The sequence below is a fragment of the Mobula birostris genome, chromosome 12 (assembly GCF_030028105.1).
Source record: "Mobula birostris isolate sMobBir1 chromosome 12, sMobBir1.hap1, whole genome shotgun sequence".
NCBI classification, from domain to species: Eukaryota; Metazoa; Chordata; class Chondrichthyes; order Myliobatiformes; family Myliobatidae; genus Mobula; species Mobula birostris.
Window position 1 is genome coordinate 73,148,334 of NC_092381.1, and position 16,989 is coordinate 73,165,322.

At 40.0% G+C, this 16,989-nt stretch overlaps 1 protein-coding gene across 1 annotated transcript in view; it reads right to left on the bottom strand.

Moving 5' to 3' along the window:
- Positions 1-11,591: 11,591 nt before the first annotated feature.
- The window catches only part of fndc7b (fibronectin type III domain containing 7b), a 69,669-nt gene continuing 64,271 nt past the window's right edge, over positions 11,592-16,989 (bottom strand). Inside the window, exon 44 of the mRNA XM_072274125.1 lies at positions 11,592-12,350. The gene's annotated coding sequence lies outside the window, so the exon portion shown is untranslated. The remainder of the gene's footprint in view (positions 12,351-16,989) is intronic.

Consider the following 16,989-nt stretch of genomic DNA (forward strand, 5'->3'; position numbering starts at 1 on the left):
CTTAAAGGTATAGCAATCACATGAGGGTTGTTGAGGTAACGAGAGGATCATTATCTGTGCATGAATGGAGGTGTGAACTGTTGTGGAGACACTGGTGTAAAGATGCTAAAACTACATTGCCATTAGGTGATGTTGTGCCCCCATCCCCTCTTAAGGACCCTTACGTGATTGTTGTACCTTAAACAACTCAGTTTATAAGCCAGAAAACTACCCACCATAGATTAGAACCAAAGAACCCTCCCAGGTGAGTAGTGAAACATCATACAGACAACACAACCAAGTCCAGTTGCCTTGATTTACTACTGAACATAGATATCTACAGTACATTACAGGCCCTTCAGCCTACAATGTTGTGCAGACCATGTACCCTACTCTAGAAACTGTCTAGAATTTCCCTACTGCAGAGTCTTCTATTGTTCTAAGCTCCATGTACCTATCTAAGTCTCTTAAAAGACCCTATTGTATCTGTCTCCATCACCATTGCAGTCAGTGCATTCCACCCACTCACCACTCCACACAATCAATGCATCTCATCACCTTGTACACCTCTGTCAAGTCACTTCATCCTCCCTCGTTCCAAGGAGTAACTTTTGTTTGATATACAATGACCTGGATGATTGAGAACCTTCATAGACATTTGAATGGAATGTTATGGAAATTGGTATGATTTGCCTGTTTCCTTCAGGCATTGTATGGCTTTGAGCCAACTCACGCATTAAGTTCTTTGGCAGTGTTGACAAAAGATTGCCACCATGTTGGGTTGGGGGTCTCTCTCAAGCTTTCCTGGTTAGCCTTTGTCTCTGCTGTAATTGTCCTTTAAGCCTCATGTCACTGTACCCTTATGGAGGGAGAAGTGCCACTCAACCTGATTCTGGGCAATAAGAGTCTGGGTTGATGCCAATACTTTTAGTGAAATTTTCCGGGTGTCTTAATAGCGACCTGTCTTTGCCACTGAATTTGGTGCTGTGGCTCAGAAGGGGAGGGGGAAGGTAAGAAGAGGACTAAAGTACTGAGGGGATTCCATAGTTGGAGGAGCAATCATGAGATTCTGTGGACAAGATAAAGACACCTGGATGGTATGATGCCTCCCAGGTGACGGGGTCAAGTATGTTTTGGATCAGCTTTACATTAGAAAGGGGGAGGGTGAACAGCCAGAAGTCTTGGTACATATTGGCACTAGTGACGTGGGTAGGGAAAGTGAGGTCCTGGAGATAGAATTTAGGCAGAAAGCTGAAAAGCAGGACCTCCAAGGTAGCAATCTCTGGATTGCTGCCAGTGACAGTGAGAATGTGTCGATGAATGTTTGGCTAAGGAACTGGTGCAGGGGGCAGACTTTCAGATTTCTGGATCTGTGGGATGTTTTCTGGGGAAGGTATGCCCTGTACAAAAGGGGCAGGTTACACCTGAACCTGAGGTGGTGAATATCCTTGCAGGCATGTTTGCTGGGGCTGTTGGGGAGGGTTAAGCTAATTAATTTGACAGGGAGGTGGGACCTGGAAATCAGGGCTGTTGGTTTACAAGCAGGGGCAGTGCATTGTTAGACTGTGGAAGGACAGGCAGATAAGACAAAACTGCAGTCAGTGGTATGAGTTGCAGTGTAAAAGGGGGGACAAAATGAAAAGTTATGAAACAATGCGGAAGGTATACTTGAATGCATGCAGCACATGGAATAAGGTAGTTCATCTCGTAACAGTTTAAAGATTGGCAGGTGTGATGTGGACATCACTGAGTCATGGCTGAAAGATTATATTTGGGAGCTTAACATTCAAGGACAGGCAGGTACCTAGGTGGTGGTGGGGGGGGGGGCAGGGGACACCAAAAGTGTTTTCCCTCTGGCATTTAAAAGCAAAAGTGTATATTTGGACCTCTGGTAAATGACACTGAAGAGGTAATGGGGAACAAGGAAATGTTGGAGGACTGAATAATTATTTTGCATCAGTCTTCACTGTGAAGACTGAAATTTCAAAGTCAGGGTGAAAGTGAACGTCGTTGCTATTACCGGGAAGAAGGTGCTTGGGGAAACTGAAAGATCTGAAGGTACATAAATCTCCTGGACCAGATGGTCTACAGCCCAGGGTTCTGAAAGGTGTAGTTGAAGAGATTGTGAAGATATTGGTAATGGTCTTTTCAAGAATCAATAAATTCTGGCATGGTTTTGGAGAAATGGAAAATTGCAAATGTCACTCCACCCTTCAAGAAGGGAGAGAGGCAGAAGAAAGGAAATTATACACCTGTTAACCTGACCTCAGATGTTGGAATTGATTTTTTAGGATGTGGTTTTGGGGTACTTGGAAACACTTGATAAAATAAGCCAGAGTCAGCATGGTTTCCTTGAGAAGAAAATCTTGCATGGCAAATCTGTTTGGAATTTGAGGAAATAACAAGTAGGATAGATGAAGGTGAAGTGGTGGATGTTGTGCACTTGGATTTTCAGGCGGCTTTCAACAAGGTGCTGCACAGGAGGTTGCTAAAGATAACACATGGTTACAGGAAAGATACTATCGTGGATTGGGTATTGGCTGATTGGCAGGAGGCAAACAGTGGGAATAAAGAGCCTTTGACTGCCTGTAACGAGTGTTCTGCGGGGGTTGGTGTTTGAACTGCTTCCTTTTGCATTGGGTATCATGATTTTGATGGCTTTGTGGATGATACGAATATAGGTGGAGGGCTAGGTAGTGTTGAAGCAGGGAGGCTGTAGAAGGACCGGAGATTTGGCAAGGAACTGTCAGATGGAGTAGTGTTGGGAAGTGGATGGTCATGTACTTTGATGGAAAAATAAAGGCATAGACTGTTTTCTAAGCTGAGAGAAAAATTCAAAAATCTGAGATGCAAAGGGACATGGGAGTCCTTGTGCAGGATTCCTTAAAGATTGAGTCGGTGTTAGTATTCATTTTGAGAGGAGTATAAAAGCAAGAATGTAATGTTTTTGCTTTATAAAACACTGGTGAGGCCTCACTTGAAGTATTCCGAGCAGTTTTGGGCCCCTTGTTAAGAAAGGATGTGCTGACATTGAAGAGGGTTTAGAGGAGGTTCACAAGAATGATTTCTGGGAATGAAAGGCTTATCATATAAGGAGCGGTTGATGGCTCTGTGCTTGTACTCACTGGGGTTTGGAAGAATGAGCGGGGAATTTCATTGAAATCTATCAAATGTTGGAAGACCTAGATGGCGTGGATGTGGAGATGTTTCCCATGGTGGGAGAGTCTGGGACCAGAGCACATAGCCCAAAATTGAGAAAAGGCCATTTAGAATGGAGATAGGAATTTCTTTGGCCGGAGGGTGGTGGATCTGGAATTTGTTGCCACAGGTAGTTGTGAATGCCAGATCATTGGGTCTATATAAGGTGGATATTGATAGGTTCTTGATTATTCAAGGTGTGAATGCTTGTAGGGAGAATGGGGTTCAGAGGGAAATGGATTAACCATGATGAAATGGCAGAGCAGACAAGATGGAATGAATGGAACACTCATAGTGTGAACACTCACCTCCCTCATAGTTCCACCTCCTTCTACTACTTTGCATTGTTCTCCTGCCAATCACCTCCCTGCTTCCCCTCCCCCACCCCTTTGTCTTTAAAATTACTGTTTTTTTCAACTACCAGCATTCTTCAAACCCTCCCCAAAGTTCTTCCTTCAGTCCTGACGAAGGGTTTCGGCCTGAAATGTTGACTAATCTTGTCAACTGATGCTGACTGACCTGCTGAGTTTCTCCAGCGCATTGTGAGTGTTTCATTTGACAACAGCATCTGAAGATTATTTTATGTTTATGGAATGAATGGCCTGATTCTGCTCCTATGTCTTATGGATCTAAGGTTTCCTGTGGCCTCTGTGGTTGGTTCAACTTAAATTTAATTAACAATTCTCTGCCACTTTGAAATAAAAATCAATGAAACAGCCTATTCTTCTATTACCTGTTTTACTGATACCTAAACTGTCACCTACCAACTGGTTATTGATGTAACAAAAGACACTTTTCCCTCCAGGAATGAAAGCACCTGCTAGTTCCCACCCAAAATTTCTTGTAAAGCAGCAAGAACAAATTTGGTCTGAGAATTAGTGTGCTCCCTCTAGAAGTGCTTTGCATAAGTATCATGACTCTTTCCTGAATTGAATTTCCTGTCTAGTTTTGCACACATTTCAACAATCCTTAAAAGGGATGGTTTTGTTGCTGTGGCTTTTTATTAGCTTTTACAATAACGTGGGAAATAAACAGAAAACTTGTTCAAGGTCAACAAGTGAAAGTTGAAATCTTATTCCAGATTCCACGCTAATTCTTAAATGCCTTACTGAGCACATTCCCTGGTTACTTGGATTTTAATTTAGCAGTATAACAGTATACCTTGGTTATTCATGGACGTCGGTTGGATCTTGAGCAAATTGGCTGTTATATTCAAACAGAATTGTTACAACTTAATTTTCTAAAGTTGTGTGCTTTTGGTCATGAAAGATGTGTATAAATGCCTATGTTATATAATTTGAAATCTCCAGTCTTGGGAAGCATCTTTTAAAAACTAATATGGTCTTCCAGTTTAACAGATTCTTTACATTGTTTGTTTATTTACTGAACTGAGGGAATGGTTTGTGCTTGGGTTTTTGCATTGTCTTTCACCTGTGATTCCCAGTGGGAATGATGACAGATGGAGTATGATCCACAGTCTTAGCAATACCACAATAAACCTTCCACTTGATTCATCCCATTAATTGCAGCACTTTTTTTCTGCTACTTGTTAGGTTGCTTAGCACTATAGTTGAATCACTTACTTTCTTTGTTATAATTGATCTGATCTGTTCTAAAATTTTCCACAAACAGTCTCTGGTAACAGCCAACTGTTCAATGCTCAGTTGACCCTACATCCTATTTCAGTTTCTCTTCTGCTCCTAGCTCCTCCACAGGCAACCTTTTTGAACAGTATGGCTCAAATTCTTCAGTAAGCTAAACATAATTCCTATTGAGAAATGATATTGCACTAGCAGAGCTATTCCAAAACAACCTGTAACAAACAGTCAATTGCAGGTACTGTCATAGTTTGTCCTGTTGTGATGGTCATAGCACCTCATCTGGTCTCAGCCTTTCCTGTTCCATGCAGCTTACACATAAAATACCTTATAATCAGGTCAGGTGTAAGTTCCATTATGTATTATGGTGTATATATATATGAAGTAACCTTTCACTGCCTACTATCAAGAGACCATTAAAAGCACATGACTTGCACCACCTTTCAAAGAAGAGATCCAAAGACTTAGCTGTCAAAAATAAATTACTTGCTTACTACCTGCGGAATGCTGTATTATTTTAACACTGGAATATTAATTAGATATATTTTTCCTGCCAGAATCAAAATTTTTCCCCACATTGTCCAAACATCTTTATCTACTCATAACATACTTGTATCCCATTTGTGGCTTCCTTGTGTCATCTGTTTATTTACCTACTTTATTTTGTAGGCAAATTTAACAACCGTAATTTTGGCTTTATAAGAACTTTTAAAAGCCTCTGTTATGATCATTAGACCTTGTTGACTGGACATGTTCAGATCTACTGTTTGCTTTCAGCTAGGTTAACTTCCGATCCTTTGCCCCAACTTCTTTAATTTTCTACAATAATCTTTGCTTCAGTGGGAAAGCTAAAGGGCTAAAAGAGAAATCTGATAGGAGAGTGGACCATGGAAGAAATAGAAGAGAGGTGGCATAAATATGATAGTGGTTAGCACAACACTTTACAGTTCCAGTGATGCACTCCGTAAGGGGTTTAAGTACTCCCTGTGACCACCTGGTTTTCTTACATATGCTCTGCTTTCCTCCCATAATCCAAAGACAAACCAGTTTGTAAGTTAATTGGTCATTGTAAATTGTTCCATTATTGGGCAAAGGTTAAATCAGCAATTACTGAGCAGTGTGGATCAAAATGTGGAAAGGGCCTGTTCCATGCTGTTTATCTCAAGTAAATAAATAATGGGGAATGGAGGAAAAAAAGGGGGGGGGAGGGAAATTACCCTTTGCTTCATGTACATGCTGTCAGTTTGGAGGCTGCCCAGACACATGTGACATTATGCTTGGGTTCGTGACACTAATGGAGGCTATTTCCCATGAAGAGTGACTGTCTCCTGGTACAAAGTACTTTGCCCACTTAGACCTCCTCCATACTTTCTGCAAGTGTGTTTGACCTGGGTTACACTGGCATCCAGGATGCCATACTGTCTGCAGGATTTGTCCTGACATCCTTAATGTATTGACACTATATGCAATCTGTAATTTCCTTTTTATAGTTGTGCAGAACAGTAAAGAAATAACTATGTGAATAGGATAGGTCTGAAAGGTTGAAATAAGTTGCAGAAACTTGTAAAGTTAGTCAGCTCTATCATGGGTACCAGCCTCTAGTATCCAGACACCTTCAAGGAGCGGTGCCTTAGGCAGGCGGTATCCATCATTCAGGATCCCCACCACCCAGGACATGCCCTCTTCACACTGTTTACTATGGGGAATGAGGTATAGAAGTCTGAAGGCACAGACTCAGTGATTCAGAAACAGCTTCTTCCCCTCTCCCATCTGATTTCCAAATGATTGTTGAACCCATGAATACTACATCACTATTTGTTATTTTGCACTATTTAATTTAACAGATGTATATACTTATGTAACTCAGATTATTCTCTATTTATTTCTCATATATTTCATTGCTGTAAAGTTGACATTTCATGACATATGCCGATGATATCAAATACGATTCTGATTGATATGTAGAAAATTATCAGGAAAAAAATGTTCCTCAGTCAGCTACCAGACTTGCACCAACATCATACTTTAAAACAATGGTAGATTGAATTTACCTATGATACAAAGGTCACATTGCTTTAGTGGCTACTTTTAAGCATCTGAACTGAAATCATGGGCTTCCTAGATAAGTCTACAAACTGGACCTTTCCCAAGATTACTTGTTTAACTCCTTAACTGAAAGCTGCAGTAAAAGGTAACAAGTATGTGACTTCTTGTGTCATTTAAACTGGAATGAATCGCTCATTTACAAAAGAATGTGAGCTCACTTGAGTTCTTCATCTGCAGTTCCATTAAAAAGAATATTTAAAAGGTGCAATGTTAAAATGGACTAGAGCAGGGCTTGGCAATCCAAATGAAAGGAATTTTTATCCCAGATTTCTTCCCCACCCCACCCCACCCCACCAAAAAATTCTCAAGCTGCATTGCATGTTTTGAAAGTTTTTAAAAAAAACACACAAGAAAGAACATAGAGTTGGAATAAATATTTAATAATGTTCACAAAGTATAATGCACTTTAGACATGTTCTTTTCAACCACCACATTCCTTGATACTGTCATCTCAAGCCTGCCTTCTTTTCTGTGTCTTTGGAGAGAAATCCATCATTTTAAAATGGTCATAAACCTTTCTCAAAAAAACTCAAAAATACAGGGCTGAAACGTCGCTGATCACAATACACAATGGAAGAAAGAGAAGGGAGATGGCATAAATAGCGTAGTGGTTAACACAATGCTTTACAGTTCCAGTGATGCACTCTGTAAGGAGATTCTCTGTAATGCATTAGAATTTTTTTTAAATGCAGGAGACAGAAGATCAAGCAGCATCTGTGGAATATGGTATGAATTTAACATTTTAAGTCTGAGACCCTTTGTTGGAACTGGGGGTAGGGAGAGTTTTCATTTTAGAGAAGCTTGGAGGAATGGGAAGAGAAGGAATACCTCTGAGAGAGTGAGACCAAGCATGGCAGAGATAGATTATGCTACTTGAAGTTCTGTGGGATGTATCTAGCACAGAAGTTGATACTGTACTAGTAGAAAAATTAGCAGATCATCATTCAGAAAAATTAACTAGTTGAAATCACACACATATCCAAGTAAGCATTCCATCACGTGTAGTGTGATGGAATGCTTACTTGGATATGTGTGTGATTTCAACTACAGTCAAGGAATGTGCCACCTTCCAAGGCAACTTCCACTTGCACGTCATAAGACAGGAGCAGAATTAGGCCATTTGGCCCATCAAGCTGCTCCACCATTCCATCACAGCTGATCTATTATCCATCTCAATCCCATTGTTTCACCTTCTCCCCATAACCTTTGACGCCCTTTCTAATCAAGAGCCCATCAACCACTGCTTTAAATTTACCCAGTGACTTGGCCTACCCAGCTGTCTGGCAATGAATTCCACAGATGCACTACCCTCCGGCTAAAGGAATTTCTCATTTCTGTTCTAAAGGCGTGCCTTTCTCGTCTGAGGCTGTGCCCTCTGGTCCTAGGATCCCCCACTATAGGAAACAACCCCCTCCATGTGCAGTCTTACCTAGGCCTTTCAATATTCAATAGGTTTCAATAAGAAACCTCCTTATCCCTCTAGTGCAGAGGTACCAAGTCTTTTTATGACATGGATCATTACCATTAACTAAGAGGTCATGGAACCATCAAATGTTGTGCATATGTTAACCCTTTCATTCTCAAAATTGCTTAATATTCCAAGTGCAGTCTGACCAATGCCTTAGAAAGCCTCAACATCTTAAACATCTTTTTTCATCACCAGCACACCCTAGCTGCTGTTGGTACCATCTACAAAATATAAAATGCCATGTAATTATGTACTACTCTCTGAAACCCATGATGCCTACCACCATGAAGGACGCATTACTGCTGATCTGGGAAGGTCTTGGGCCAGATCCTTATTGCTATGATACACAGACATAATCTGAATTTGTGGTATCCTTGTGTTCGCTCGCCTATAACTACTGATGAGATAGGACAAGGCTGGAACTCGAAATGCTCCTTTATTCAGTAAACTCATGCAACTATAAATCTCAAATTGAAAATTCAACTGTACATCCCAAAGCATGACTATTTAAATAGTTTACCCAATGCACATTCATGGTGTTGATTGGAAGACTGATCAGTTACTGAAAGCCAGGCTGGGATTGGTTGGCAGTTGAACAATAGGTGGGTGTTGCTTCCAAAAGCATTAATAATACTTCTCTGCACCACCAACAACCCTGCTTCCTCATGACGATCCCAAGCACGGATTGGATGCAAACCCTATACTCCTCTCTACAAGACTAGAGAACAGGTCTAATTCTTCCACCCCTTTCATTTTCTTGAAATAACTCAAGAATCTAGTAGAACATCATCATAAGGAAAGAAATCAGATGGCACCTTCTGCAAACAAGCAATTAAAAGTAGAAATATGAAAATTACTGTTAGCAATTTTGTACTCCTTTACAGAATTTGCTGTTATAAACTTTGTTTTTAGAAATAAGGGAACTAATGAGAACTTTAGATATGTACAAACTTAAATTTGCTGCTTTAAAAAAAATCTTCACAATGTTATGTCTTGAAATCTTAAAGTTATACTTAAGTATAATTTCTGCTAATAATCTTTTCACCCTGGAAAGTTAATTTTATGAAGATTTTAAAATTGCAGTTGCTGGAAATCTGAATTAAGACCTAAAATGCTGGACAAACGCAGCAGGCCAGGTGCCATTTGTAGCTCTGAAAGGTTAACTGTTTCTCTTCAGATATACTGCAAGCCTGACCTACTAAATATTCAGCATTAAGTAGTTTTGTGTATATATTATCTTTTTAGTGATATTTCAAAATCCAATTTATTTATTTTATTAAAGATATATTTAAACCTTAATCTTGCACATTGACAGCTTTTAGTTTATACTCTAATTTTTTTCATGTTGTTTACTTTGCTGTTATGGGGTCTGTATGAAATCTTCAGTGTTTATTGGCTATTTTGTTGGCTTGATGTTATGGCTGAATGTCAGAATTCCACAAAAAAAGAGAAACTTGATCACAATTTGTGTTGGCAATAATGAAATCCATGTCCTTGACAACTCTCAACTTTTATGGGTGATCTGAAGTTTGTAACATAGCCTTATAACTGATTGTAAAATCTGTTACAAAGCCATTTTGCCAATTAAAATAAAAATAAGAATGCTTGTACAAGACAACTTGCAATGAAATGAGTAAGTATGTTATATAAACACAAGTGATTCTGCAGGTGCTGGAAATCCAGAACAACAGACACAGAACACTGGAGGAACTGAGCAATTCAGGCAGCATATATGGTAATAAATAAGCTGTCAACATTTTAGGCCAAGATTCTTCATCAGGACTGGAAAGGAAGGGGGCAGATGCCAGAATAAGAGGGTGGGGTGGGAGGAAGAAAGATAAGCTAGAAGCTGATAGGGTGAGGCCAGGGTAGGAGGGAGTAATGTAAGAAGCTGGAAAGTGATAGGTAGAGAAAAAGAAATCTGCTAAGACATGAAAGTGGACCATGGGAGAAAGGGAAGGAGGAGGTAAGAATGTGTTTGGTGGTAGGGCCCCATTGAAAATATCAGTGGAGAATGATGCAGAGGCTCCTCAAGAACTCCTTAAGGGAGCAGAAAGAAGGGGTAAGTATGGATGTGTGGGAAATGAAGGAGATGCGGGTAAGGGCACCATCAATGGTGGAGAAAAAGAAATCCCATTCTTCGAAGGAAGACATTTCTGATGTCCTGGAAAGGAAAGTCTCATCCTGGGAACAGCTATGGCAGAGACAAAGGAACTGATTCAAGGGAATGGCATTGTTACAGGGGACAAAGTGGGAAGAGATATAGTCAATATAACTGTGGGGTTAGAAGATTTATAAAAGATATCAGTAGGCAGTTTGTCTCCAGAGATGGAGACAGAGAAATCAAGAAAGGGGAGAGAGGTGTCAGAAATAGACAAAGAGCATTTAAGGGCAGGGTGGAAGTTGGAGGCAAGGTTGAGGAAATGGACAAACTCAGCATGGGTGCATGAAGCAGCACCAATGCAGTCACCAGTGTAGCACAGAAAGAGTTGGGGGATCATTACCATTGAAGGCTTGGGACATGGACTGTTCCACGTTGCCAACAGAAAGGCAAGCACAGCTGGGACCAATGCAGGTTCCCGTAGCTACACCTGGAGTTTGGAGAAAGTGGGGGGAACCAAAAGAGAAATTGTTTAGTGTGATGCAGTCTATATTTGATATGGGTAGTATTCATTCAGGTTTTGCTTTATAATGCATAATAATGGAATGCAAGTCTGAAGGTATTTTAAAAGAAACTAGTCAACGTGTTAACTACCATTGGACATGAATTCCTTTACTGTTGTAGAAAATTGCTGACACATTGTGAGGACAATAGCAGTTACTTAAAAACAGGAATAGAACTTAACACTTTGAGCAGTTCTGCTGTACTGTGGCTGTTCATTAAGTCCAAACTAACCATGAAGAAGTTCTTTGGGTTTTGTGCATGCACGTTGTTTGATACATTCACTTATAAAGAAAGCTAGTTTTTCCTTTTGGTCCCTTCTGACCTTCGATTGACTTCAGGATTTGCTCAATAACACAGAGGCAGTTAGACCTGGTGACCTTAAAGAAATACATGATTTTCTTAGCAAAAGAAAGGCATGCTGTATATTGCAAGAAGTAATGTTTCTTTTAAGACTGTGCATCATATTGTTTACAGAACAATTTCAATATCACTAAGAATTTCTTGTAAATAAATTAGTTAGGTTGAAAATATTTATACCAAAATTTAAGCTATTTAAATTATTTTATTTATTCTCTGAACTAAATAATGACTAAAGTGCTGAGATTTGTTTTATTTATATGCATCAAATATAGAACCAATATATTACAAGGAAATCAGTAAAAATATAGTTTTTTTATAAGTATGAAGACTGTCATTGAAGTAATGGCACTTGGCTTCTACAGTGAAGTTGTATTTTCTCTTTGTATATCACAGAGAAATAAAATCATTCTATTCACTTACTCTTACATTATGAAGTTGTGCCACAGTAAATAATCATAATAGAAACATAACATTTAAAAAAGTCATTATATTAGCATCACATATATAGACAATCTAACATCTACAGGACACATCAGTTCTATTAGCATACCCTTCTGAGGAGTATTATGTGATAATTATAACTCCGGGGAAAACAATTAAGTACTACCCATGCAGAGACATTTTTACAATTTTCTAGATGGCTAGTTGTTTACTAGACATAGTTGGTAAACAGTCAATGTGATAGAAAGATATTTTAATGTAGCTGACTAAGCAAAATGGAATATGATTTTTGATGTCAACGTGAGATCAGATTTTGGCAATTTCACATGTTAAAATATTTATTACTTTTAGTAGATTTCTTTGCTGACTACATTTTGTGTTCCAGTTGAACCACCAGATATACTGACAATCTTGTAACAACTGTTAATAATAATTTGTTGCAGCCTTTTAAACTACAGTTGTAACCATACTGTGCATCCTTTTTATTCCTTCATGCAATATATGGTCATTTCTTCTTTTGAAGAGGAATAATAGCCTAGAACGAACACAGGGAACAATTAAAGTCTGCATTGTTAAACATTTTCATTAAATATCTAACTTACTGAAGATTTTTCCCCTTTCTTCAGTTAGGAACATGAAAGAATAGAAGTTTACAATGTTATTTCCTCACTGGCTCTTTGAACAATCCCAGAACAATTACATTGACCTGCTTTTTTCACATTGCTTTGCATTTTTCTCTGCTTCAGAAATAACTCTAACCTCTATTGGGAATATTCCTGATTTTTTTTTCCTTATTCATTCAGTTATGGTGCTATGTTGGTTACTGACTGTCACCTTCTCAGAAAGAGGAATGAGTGTTTCTTTCATCACCAACATCATATTTTAAAATCGCTGAAATTCCTGATCCCAGAAGTGTCTCTGCCTGTAAACTTAGTTTCTTATTCATATTTAAGAAGTTACGGAACCTTTATCCTCAATAACTGAACTTTTAGTTTAATTCCCAAATACTCTAATCGACTTCTTGACTACTTCTTAACTTTTCAAATACTTATGAAAAATCCTACTACTTTCTGTAATCTCATCTCCTCCTATAGTTGGAGTGCCCTTTCTTGGATCAATATTCTGTCCAAAATAACTGCAACACTCTTACTTTTTGATTGTCATACTCATACCTATTGATCTACATGGACCTTTTGACTTCTGCCACCCATTTCCACCAGTTAGTTCCTGATTTCTGGTGCTTCCACAATCTCTCCAGCTCTATCATAACAATCCACTCTGCCCTGGTGTTCTCTCAGTGCTTCTCATCTGAAATTATTTCTCCATATTTTGTGACTTGTGGCATCTCTTTTGATTCCCTTTTGTTTCCTCAAATTGTCCTTCCATATTAGATGTGCCTTCAAATGGTGAACTCATTGCACCTCAATCCTGGAATCCCTGGGGGAAGTGGAGGTGATCCTGTCCATAATCAGAAACTTTGCTGGATTCCATGAAAGTGGAAGAATAATGACAAAGGATGCCAAGGTGAAATGTAGACCACTATAAGGAACCAGAGACCGGAAGTCTAAATCAAAAATAGAAATTCTAGAGGTACCTACCAGGCCAATCAGCATTTGTGGAAGGAGGAAGAGATAATGTTTCATAAGACCATAAGACACTTCCCCATAACCTTTGATGCTCTGATTAATCACATCAACCTCCACCTTAAATATACCCAATGACTTGGCCTCCACAGCTGTCTGTGGCAATGAATTCCACAGATTCACTACCCTCTGACTAAAGAAATCTTTCCTCATTTCTGTTCTAAGTGGATGTCCCTCAATTCTGAGAGAATTCCACTATAGGAAATATCCTCTCCAAATCCACTCTAGCTAGGCCTTTCAATATTCGATAGGTTTCAATGAGATTCCCCCCGCCAAATTCTTCTAAGCTCCAGTCAGTATGGGCCCAGAGCCATCAAACGCTCCTCGTGTTAACCCTTTCATTCCTGGGATCGTTCTCGTGAAACTCCTCTGGGCCCTCTTCAGTGTCAGCACATCTTTTCTCAGATAAGGGGTCCAATACAGCTTACAATACTCCAAGTGCAGTCTGACCAATGCCTTATGAAGCCTCAGCATTATTTCCTTGCTTTTATATACTCTTCCTCTTGAAATGAATGCTAACATTACATTTGCCTTCCTTACCACCAGCTCAACCTGCAAATTAATCTTTAGGGAATCCTGCATGAGGACTCTAAGTCCCCTTGTACCCCTGATTTTTTTTTTTGCTCGTTTAGAAAATAGTCTACACCTTTATTCCTTCTACCAACACGCATGACCATACACTTCCCTACATTATAATCCATCTGCCACTTTTTTGTCCACTCTCCTAATCCGTCCAAGCCTTTCTGCAAGCTCAACACTACCTGCCCCTCCACCTATCTTCGTATTGTCCACAAAGCCATTAATTCCATCATCCAAACCATTCACATACTGTATAATGTGAAACAAAGTGGTCCAAAAACTGACCCCTGTGGAAGACCACTAATCACCAGTAGCCAACCAGAAAAGGGCCCCTTTATTCCCACTCTTTGCCTCCTACCAGTCAGCCAATTTTCTGTCCATACTAGTACATTTCCTGTAATACCATTGGCTCTTAACTTGTTAAGCAGCCTTATGTGCAGCACCTTGTCAAAGGCCTTCTGAAAATCTAAATAAACAATATCCACTGACTCTCCTTTGCCTACCCTACCTGTTATTTCCACAAAGGGTTCCAACAGAACTGTCAGGCAAGATTTCACTTTTAGAAAACCATGCTGACTTTGGCCTATTTTATCATGTGCCTCCCAGGTACCCTGAAACCTCATCCTTAATTATAGACTCCAATATCTTTCCAACCACTGAAGTAACTGGCCTATAATTTCCTTCCTTCTGCTTCCCTCCCTGCTTAAATAGTGGAGTGACATTTGCAATTTTCCAGTCTTCAGGAACCATTGCTGAATCTAGTGATTCCTAAAAGATTATTACTGATGCCTTCACAATCTCATCAGCTACCTGGTGTGTAGCCCATCTAGTTCAGATGACTTTTCTACCTTCAGACCTTTCAGCTTCCCAAACACTTCTCCTTAGTAATAGCAATGACACTCAATTCTGCCCTGACACTCTAGCTGTGCTACTAGGTCGTTTACCTTATTCTGTACACTGCATGTATTCAAGTATAACACCTTCAGTCCTGTATCGATAACCCTTTTTAATTTTGGCCCCCCGTTACACTTTAACTCATCCCACCAACTGCGTGTCCTTCCTCACACTCTCACTACACACTGCATCTAGTTGTATACCAACTGTTCCATCCTCAGTCCTATCAGTCCAGTTCCCATCCCTCTGCCAAATTAGTTTAAACCCTCCCCAACAGCTCTAGCAAACCTGCCCACAAGGATTTTGGTCCCCCTCAGATTTAGGTGTAATCCATTCCTTTTGTTCAGGTCATACCTTCCCCAGAAGAGATTCCAATGAACCAGAAATCTGAAACCCGCCCCCTGCACCAATTCCTCAGGCATGTGTTCATCTGCCAAATCATCCTATTCTTACCCTCAATGGCACGTGACACAGGCAGCAATCCAGCAATTACTACCCTGAAGGTCCTGCTTTTCAGCTTTCTGCCTAACTCCCTGTATTCTCACTCAGGTGCTCCTCCCTTTTTCTACCTATGTCATTGGTACCAATATGTATCATGACTTCTGGCTTTTCACCCTCCATGGACCCATTCCGAGACATCTCTGGCCCTGATACCTGGGAGGCAACATCCATATCTGGGTGTCCCTTTCATGCACTGAATCTGCTTTCTGCTCTTCTAATTACGGAATCTCCTATCATTACTGCACTCTTCTTATCTTAACCCCTTCCCTTCTGAGCCACAGCACCAGAATCAGTGCCGGAGACCTGGTTGCAGCGGCATCCCCCGCTAGGTCGTTGCCCCCAAGAGTATCTAAACCAGTTTACTTATTATTGAGGGGAACGGCCACAGGGGTACTCTGCACTGGCAGCCTATTCACTTTCCCTCTCCTGTCAGTCACCCAGATACCTGCCTCCTGCAACTTAGAGGTGACTACCTCCCTGTAGCTCCTATCTATCACCTCCTCATTTTTCCATATGAGTCAAAGGGCATCCAGCTGCAACCCCATTTCCTTAAATTATTCTCTAAGGAACTACAGCACGGTGCACTTTGTGTCGATGAAGCTATCAGGGAGACTGGAGGTCTTCCAGTGTTCTCACATCTCACACAAAGAACAAACCACTACCTCCAGAGCCATTCTCAGTGCACTAGCTCTGTACTGACAAAGAAAAAAAAATACTAGCAACTTACTTAGCACCTATGCCTGTGCTCACCCAAACCCGTTGAGCCAAAGCCTGACCAGTCTAACACTGGCCCACTCACACAAACCCCACTCCGCTTGCGTATCCATTTTTTATTGGCCACACGCTGATTGCAGCCTGCTGAAAAGAGCCAAAAACACTTCAGCGCTTTGCAAACCTCGTGCTGATTTTAGTCCACCGACTATTGTTAATGATATACTAACTCTCATTCCTACGTTTCCTTTTAGATTGTCTTTCAGATTCTATATAAGCCATTCTTACTCATTTAATTTCCTTTCCACCTTCCCTCTACATTTTACATGCAATTTATAATATATTTGGTCTTTTGCTTTTGAAGTGCTTGTTTCTATACAGTATGTCTCTATGAAAATGAGTAATAAATATAATTTCTCGATACAGAGGAACTACCACACATCTCATAGTAACTGTTGATTTAGTTACGAATGCAGTACCTTTCTCTAAGCAACATTCATTTTAGTAAGTCTAAGTATAATTGGGAAGCCACTAATTGCACTTTCATGGAATAATGGCTAGATATGAAATGGAATACCTCCCAAAAAATCAAAATCTTCAAGCAGCTATAGAAGTGTAACAGGGTTTTAGATGATCAAATGCAGCAGAAAACACAAAGCTTGCTGACAAGTTTAAACATCAGACCAAATGATTAGAGACATAGAAACATAGAAAACTTACAGCACATAGCTGTGCCGAACATGTCCTTACCTTAGAAATTACCTAGGCTTACCCATAACCCTCTATTTTTCTGAGCTCCATGTACCTGTCCAGGAGTCTCTTAAAAGACCCTATCGTATCCGCCTC